Source organism: Oncorhynchus keta, chromosome 14 (genome assembly GCF_023373465.1).
Source record: "Oncorhynchus keta strain PuntledgeMale-10-30-2019 chromosome 14, Oket_V2, whole genome shotgun sequence".
Lineage (NCBI taxonomy): Eukaryota > Metazoa > Chordata > Actinopteri > Salmoniformes > Salmonidae > Oncorhynchus > Oncorhynchus keta.
Genome location: NC_068434.1, coordinates 70,827,307 through 70,836,073, shown reverse-complemented (window position 1 = coordinate 70,836,073; position 8,767 = coordinate 70,827,307). Strand labels below are relative to the sequence as shown.

Sequence of the window (8,767 nt, the reverse complement as noted above, 5' to 3'; positions counted from 1 at the left end):
GTGACATCTAGGAAGATTTAAGACTCTTAGGGGCAATCTGTAGTTGCTTCATCCATTTTGGGACTTCTGGATGAATGAAATGTTCCCATATTGATGAATATAATTTATAAATGCCTCATGAGCTTAGTTCAAATGTCATACCCCATCAGAACGCAAAATAAGCATTTTCACTCCAATGGTTGTAAACAAATTAAGATAAACACACACTATGAAGCCTCAAACAAAGTTAAAACTAAACTCAGCAAAAAAAGAAATGTCCTTTCACTGTCAACTGCGTTTATTTTCAGCAAACTTAACATGTGTAAAAATGTATATGAACATAACAAGATTCAAGAACTGAGACATAAACTGAACAAGTTCCACAGACATGTGACTAACATAAATGGAATAATGTGTCCAAGAACAAAAGGGGGGTCAAAATCAAAAGTAACAGTCAGTATCTGGTGTGGCCACCAGCTGCATTAAGTACTGCAGTGCATCTCCTCATCATGGACTGCACCACATTTGACAGTTCTTGCTGTGAGATGTTACCCCACTCTTCCACCAAGGCACCTGCAAGTTCACGGACATTTCTGGGGTGAATGGCCCTAGCCCTCACCCTCCGATGCAACAGATCCCAGACGTGCTCAACGGGATTGAGATCCGGGCTCTTCGCTGGCCATTGCAGAACACTGACATTCCTGTCTAGCAGGAAATCACGCACCGAACGAGCAGTATGACTGGTGACATTGTCATTTGATTTGATTTGATTTGATGCTGGAGGGTCATGTCAGGATGAGCCTGCAGGAAGGGTACCACATGAGGGAGGAGGATGACTTCCCAGTATCGCACAGCGTTGAGATTACCTGCAATGACAACAAGCTCAGTCCGATGATGCTGTGACACACCACCCCAGACCATGATGGAACCTCCACCTCCAAATTAATCCTGCTCCAGAGTACAGGCCTCAGTGTAACGCTCATTCCTTCGACGATAAACACAAATCCGACTATCACCCCTGGTGAGACAAAACCGCGACTCGTCAGTGAAGAGCACTTTTTGCCAGACCTGTCTGGTCCGTTGACGGTGGGTTTGTGCCCATAGGCGACGTTGTTGCCGGTGATGTCTGGTGAGGACCTTCCTTACAACAGGCAATCCCTCAGTCCAGCCTCTCTCAGCCTATTGCGGACAGTCTGAGCACTGATGGAGGGATTGTGCGCTCCTGGTGTAACTCGGGCAGTTGATTTTGCCATCCTGTACCTGTCCTGCAGGTGTGATGTTCGGATGATCCTGTGCAGGTGTTGTTACACGTGGTCTGCCACTGCGAGGACAATCATCTAGCTGTCCGTCCTGTCTCCCTGTAGCGCTGTCTTGGGCGTCTTACAGTACGGACATTGCAATTTATTGCCCTGGCCACATCTGCAGTCCTCATGCTTCCTTTCAGCATGCCTATGTCACGTTCACACAGATGAGCAAGGATCCTGGGCATCTTTCTTTTGGTGTTTTTCAGAGTCAGTAGAAAGGCCTCTTTAGTGTTCTATGGTTACATAACTGTGACCTTAATTGCCTACCGTCTGTACGCTGTTAGTGTCTTAACGACCGTTCCACAGGAGCATGTTCATTCATTGTTTGTTTATGGTTCATTGAACAAGCATGGGAAACAGTGTTTCAATGAAGATCTGTGAAGTTTTACAATGAAGATCTGTGAAGTTATTTGGATTTTTACGAATTATCTTTGAAAGACAGGGATCTGAAAAAGGGCAGTTTCTTTTTTTGCTGAGTTTATCATTTTGATATCATGGTCAGTCCTTACTTCCATAGCTCTGTCTATGAATTTAAGAGGGGTTCAATTTCTCCAGCCCTATTCCTCTGATCGAAACAGGGGTGGGGAAGAACCCGTAGTTATTTTGTTGCTTTGACAAAGTTATTTCTGAAGAGTATTATTCATTTCATGTGATTAGTGATTCATATTAAGGTTTAAAAAAATGACGTCAGCCCTGTTGCTGTCACACACGCTCCCGCTCCCCCTCCCTGGCTCTCGAAGGCACCAGGCTCCCCAGAGTTACTCACTCCTGCCACCATCATTAGGCTCACCTTCCTTCCCCCGTCACGCGCATCAGCAATTATTGGATTTACCTGGACTCAATCACCTGTGTCACTACCTCCCCTATATCTGTCTGTTCACAAGCTCTGTTCCCTGCTTCAGGATTAATGTTAGTATGTAGTTATGTTACCCGGGGCTGATGCTGTTCCTGTCCTGTGCTATGTTAAATGTTGACTCCCTGTACCTGCTTCTCATCTCTGGTCCTTACCGTTGCATGAAATGATTTGTTTTAATATGATGAAACTATTCCTTAGAAAAACAATCTAAAGAAACAATGAACATCTAATAGCCACATCCTAATGTAAAAGCAGGTGGTTCTACTCTTTTTGGCCATTGTCTGGTGTTTTGTGGTGGGAAACCGAGTGGGTCGAGTACAACACGTCAACCCTGTTACCTATAGACAGGCTAGAAATGTTTTAGCAATTTATATTTTGAACCATGCATTCAATTGCCCATCCCTGTTGCACACAAGCTTCCATTTATGACTGATTTAAGATGAAATCATTAACCCTGTTAAGATCAACCCTGTTACTTTATTTGGCACTTAATAAGCACTTACTATAGTATTTTTTAAATTGAACTTGAGATGGAAAACCTGTTTTTTATTAAGTTGAACATGTGCTCTTCATGACAGAATGTAAAAAGAAAAACAAAAATGTCCCACCACCAAGTGACACAAATTTACCCTCACCATTTGACAGTACCATGTGACACTACCAAGTTACACTACCAAGTGACACTACCAAGTTACACTACCAAGTTACACTACCAAGTGACACAAATTTACCCTCACCATTTGACAGTACCATGTGACACTACCAAGTTACACGACCAAGTTACACTACCAAGTGACACTACCCAAAAGGGACTAATTTTGTGGAACAACCCTTCCACTGTTTGCCCTCTTCCTCCCGCCTTCCACCTCCCTCTCTCCTTCAACATCCTCCCCCCTCCCCCTCCCCTCCTTCAACCTCTCCCCCTTCTTCAACCTCCTCCCTCCCCCACCTTCCACCTCCTCCTCCCTACCTCTCTCCTTCAACATCCTCCCCCTCCCCCTCCTTCAACCTCTCCCCCTCCTTCAACCTCCTCCCTCCCCCCACCTTCCACCTCCTCCTCCCTACCTCTCTCCTTCAACATCTTCCCCCTCCCCCTCCTCCTCCTTCAACCTCTCCCCCTCCCCCCTCCTTCAACCTCCTCCCTCCCCCCACCTTCCACCTCCTCCTCCCTACCTCTCCCTACCTCTCTCCTTCCAATTCCATCTCCCCTCCTTCAACCTCTCCCCCTCCCCCTCCTTCAACCTCCTCCCACCCCCACCTTCCACCTCCTCCTCCCTACCTCTCCCTACCTCTCTCCTTCCAATTCCATCTCCCCTCCCTCCCTGGTGTATTAGTTGTGAAGTGCTGTCTTCGTCCCTCTCCTCCCTCAGGCCCTTGTAGGCAGGTAGCAGGTGATTTATGTTCAGATAAAGTTCCCACTCTGACCTGAGCCATGCTGTGCTGGTGTAAATCATATCAGTCTAATGCAAGGGGAATGGAACTAGCCTCTTAAACACAGGGGAGGAGCATCAGCCCTGAGTTATGACTGCCAACGGTCAGAGAGTCGTACAAGCATGCTCACACTCAACTCTTACAAGAGAATGTCCAGAGAGCCCAGTCCAAGTCTCTAGTCTGACACAGAAAGGAGAGTGTGATAGAGGAATGGAACACTCTAAAGCCTTAACTCAGGTGTGTTTTACTGAGCTTGTAGCGCCTCACTGCACCTCTCTGCCAGCTTCACACTTCTCTTTGATGAACTGAGCCTTTCCTGCTGGCCGTGCAGGACATCTCCGCTTATTGCTACTAACATGGACGTAGTGGAGGTAAGAGACATCAATCTCACTGCCGTGGCTTGTCCAGTGCTGTACGGGCAGGCTAGGTTATAGAGTTGGGGGAAATGCTCTCTCTCTCTCCACTGGGGCTGTGTTTAGAGGGCTATTAGAGAAAAGTGCTGACTGCTCCTGCGTTGGTAAATGCGGGATTTAGCAGGGCTCCTCTGCTCTCAAGCTGGGGCACAACTATCTGTGCTGAACACTCTGTGCACAGCAGGGGGGGTGGAGTATCATGCAGTGTTAAACACGTACATGTATACATACAGGGAAGCACAGTACACTGACATTTTTGCACTGTATATAGTTTAGTACTGAACACAATCCAAGTGGGTGCATTCTATAGGCTCCTACACAGAACATTTGAGATCAGAATTTTAAACACCCACAGATTTCCATTTAACACTTTCTTAGTGTGTATTTGTGACCCACCAAAATTAACACCTTTCAAAGTGTTGATAAACTAGCACCCCTAGGGTGTAGGGTCCCTAACACCATGGGTCTTGCAAATTCCAACTTAAATTAACACTTTATAAGAGCTGATGCTAACACCTGTGGTTACACCTTATTCCCAGGCTGCCTTTTGAATGAATTTTCTAGGTACCAGTACCAACCATAACAGTGTTTGCTAGTGACAGAGACATTATTCTTTCAGTCCTGTAGCCTTCACCAGGTGAATGTCGAAGTTAATATTATATCGTAAAAATGTCATTATTCATTACAATAAATTACCTTTTTTGACAATATCATACTTTGACAGCCTAGTTTTACCCTAACACAGTGGTCTGAAACTCCTGGTTTGCATGCCACATCGGCAAGTCATATTATGCTCTCTTGCAAGGTGTAATATACAGCACCTTCAGAAAGTGCTTCTACAAAGTATTGACTCAGGGGTGTGAATACTTATGTAAATGAGATATTTCTGTATTTGATTTAGGAAAAACCTGCTCTCTCTTTGTCATTATGGGGTATTGTGTGTAGATGGATAATAAAAAAAGACTGTAACACAACAAAATGTGGAATATGTCAAGGGGTATGAACACTTTCTGAAGGCACTGTAATTCCTATTGAAATCCAGCCAGTTCAGATATCCAACAATTGGAAATTTTAATCACCCACAATCTCGCATTAGAATGACGCCAAGGTAGGGAAGATTCTGAAATTAGACTACCTAAACCATCTAAACTGGACAAACCATCTCAATAACGGGTGAAATAAGTCCAACCACTTACAGATTGGAAATGTTTAGAAAAAAGTATATTATTTATGTTTGTGTAGTAATATATCAACGAATCAATCAATGCAGAAACATTGCAGAAACACAACCACGTGGTGTTGATTCCACTTGATTCAAATACCACATTCACTGCAGGTGGTGTCAATTTCAATCCCACTGGTGTTAACCCCACTAGAATAAACACCCTCATATATAACATTCGTAACACTTTTAACACTTTTTTAACACCAAGATTTTTTAACACCCTCACATTTCCTGTGTATGATAAAGGTCAAATTCACCACAGTGGGAGCTATAGGGAGTTGGGCTCAGAGATAAGAGCTCTCCACTCTGCTTGTTTCTCCCTACCATCCTCTCTTTAACCCCCCAACCCCCCTCCATGAATCTCCCCTCTCTTATCATTTCTCTATGATCTCCTCTCCCTCCTCCCCTTTCCTATTCTCTCCCAACTTTTCCCTTTCCTATCCCCCTTTCATTCATTCTCCCCTCTCCTCTCTGCTCCTGTCCTCTCCCTCAATATGGTCCCTGCAGTGTGTCTATCTGTGGGACTGGCCTATTGGACTCTAGTTGGATTAGCAGAACATTGAATAGAGTCAAACTATTTCACACTGACTCATCTGATAATCTGTTGATCCTAGCCAGAGACTCCAGGCAGACAGACAGATACACAAAGAGACAGGCAGCTGCAGAGATACAGCAAACGTGGAGGGGAGGGCATTTCCGCATCATCAGCCACAGCCAGAGGAATACGTTATTGTTTTGTTGCTGTGGCCTTTCCAACTTTCCACCATGTGCCCAATAATGTTCCCCCGTAAGCCCCTGATCCCCCACTGTGAGCCCTGGGTAAGAGACCGGCCCAGGCTGGTAGTGCTCTGTGTGGTGCTGGCTGTGCACCCTGCCCAGCACTATTATTACCAGTACCATGCTGCAACTAAACTAAGCATGCAGCTGCAGAGCTATACAAGGCAAGGTGTAGGCTCTCTGTGTAGGCTCTCTGTGTCTAGGCTCTCTGTGTAAATCTCAATTTTTTTGTCATGCTCTCCATTTTTCTCCCTCTTTACAACTCAATGTTTTTCTCTAAACTCCACCACTTTCTCCCCCACCCCATCTCATATGCCCCTTTCTCTCGGCTTTCCTCCAATCTCTGTTTCCATCGTCCTATCTCTATATCTCTCTTATTTTGCCATTTCAGAGATAAAGCATAGAGGAATCCATGCGCAGCTTACAATTTCTCCTGCCTTCTATCAGATGGTATATCTGCCCCTGGCTCTCTCTCTCTATCAGTCATATCCTCAGCCTCTATCCATCTCCATCATCTCGTCCAACACCATACATCAAACCACAAGGGGAATGGACTGATAATGGAAAGAGAGAAAAACCTCCTAGAGAGGCTTTGTATCTCATATTGTCATCATAGGAACATGCACTGAGTCTCTCTCACTGAGTCTCTCTCACTGAGTCTCTCTCACTGAGGTCTCTCTCACTGAGTCTCTCTCACTGAGTCTCTCTCACTGAGTCTCTCTCACTGAGGTCTCTCTCACTGAGGTCTCTCTCACTGACTCTCTCTCACTGAGTCTCTCTCACTGAGTCTCTCTCACTGAGGTCTCTCTCACTGAGGTCTCTCTCACTGACTCTCTCTCACTGACTCTCTCTCACTGAGTCTCTCTCACTGGGTCTCTCTCACAGAGTCTCTCTCACGGAGTCTTTCTCTAACATAGACAGACAGTTCCTCTTTGGAACATCAGTGTGCACTGTGCATGCTAAGGGATAAAGAATTCCCCCTTAAATATTACACTAACCTCAACACTTCTGTCTGACTGTGTCTGAGTTGCAGAGTGACATATGGTGACTTCAGTTTTTAGATGTGCATGAGCAACTAAGGCCGTGTCCAAATTGTGTCTTACCTACTACTTACTAAAACTGTACTAATCGTACTAAATAGTATTTAGAATGTACTGTTAAGTAAAAATGTATGTAGTAAGCAACAACAACATACTAGCTTCATCTATACTGAGAATGTGTCATTTAATGTACAGTTACAATGTTTTATCGCCATATGTTCATTTTGGTACAGCCAGTCCCCTTACCTGATTATCAGCTGTTGTCAACACACGTATGTCGGCTGGGACTGCAAGTTTATTTTCCTTTTTTTGCGTGGATTCCGCGAATGCTAGCTGGCTGTACTACAGATACCTGTCGTTGTCGTGGGAAAGACTCATTGCTATTTTTTCGTAAAACAACTGGTTGCAGTAAAGAGCCAATCTGGATACTAAGGAGATCCTGAGGGAAATCGACGAGCACCAACAGCTTTACGCTATGGAGGAACAACATACTCCATCATGGAAAGATCCGACCACCTCACAAACGAACTTTAACCCGACAAAAAAAAGAAAAACAGATTCATCTACAGACACGGACGATTTACTTACCATTGAGGTAGATGCTAGTGCTCTGGCTGGAATCCATGCAACACTGGAAATGTTGTGTGAGGAGGTAGCAGGGCTGAAGGGGAGTTTAGAGTTCAGCCAGAGTGAAATTCTCAAGCTCCAAAGAGAAAACAAGACACTCACAGCCAAGGTAGAAATCCACGACTCCAACATGGATTGTTTACTCAGGGAAAACAGGGTGATGGAGGAGTCGCTACTAGACATACAAAGTCGTAGCATGCGTGAAAATCTATTTTTTTTCTGGGATTCCTGAGGACACATCCAATAATCCAGAGGGCGCGATCAGAGAATTCATGCAATCCACCTTGAAACTGTCTATAGAGACTGTAAACAAGGTGGCTTTCCACCGAGTACACAGACTTGGAGCTCAGAGCGACAAGACCAAGGGTCCCTGACCGATCATCGCAAAATTGAAACACTACCAACAAAAGGAGCTAATCAAAAGCAGGGGAAGGGAGCTTAAAGGGACCAAATTCGGTCTCAATGACCAGTTTCCAAAGGGCGATAAACAAACGTCTTAATTAAGAGACGGTATCCGGTACAAAGACAGCAAAGGGAGAATGGTAAGTGTGCCTTTATCATTGTGGACAAACTCTTTATAGATGGACAGCTATTCCGAGACAGCTCCATAACACCGTGGCTGTACTAAACTCTACAGGGTCTTCAGGTTACGGGGAAAAAAAGGTATGGGAACTGTAACAATATCTGAACATTATGAAGTGGATATGAACACACACATACTCAATGACATGCTTGCTTACACATACAGACTTATACTTACACACACACACACACCTGATCTCGCTCTCATTTCTCTCTCACTCTCTCTTTTCTCTTCTCTTCTCTCCCTCTCTCTCTATTGTCGAGAACTGTTTTATAATTAAATGTGTTTATTTTTTGTCTATTTTTTATGTATTTGTCTACAAGTTTATATACATTTACAACAATCAAGGGGAAGATATCAGAATGGGGCATTGGGGAATAATAACATATTGTACGGAATACATTTGTACTGTAGTGAAGCCGTCTCTAGAGTAATGCAAGGTCTCTTTCATGATCATGGGAAACGTCAATTACTATGGAAATGCTGGGATGTGTTTTCAATTAATGGTAATGATGATGCAACTATGATGGTG

General features: G+C 44.4%; 1 protein-coding gene across 3 annotated transcripts in view; it reads right to left on the bottom strand.

The window, feature by feature from the left end:
- LOC118393920 (C-type lectin domain family 18 member A-like) overlaps positions 1-8,767 on the bottom strand; it is a 120,729-nt gene that overhangs the window by 16,492 nt on the left and 95,470 nt on the right. The gene's annotated exons all lie outside the window — the stretch shown is intronic.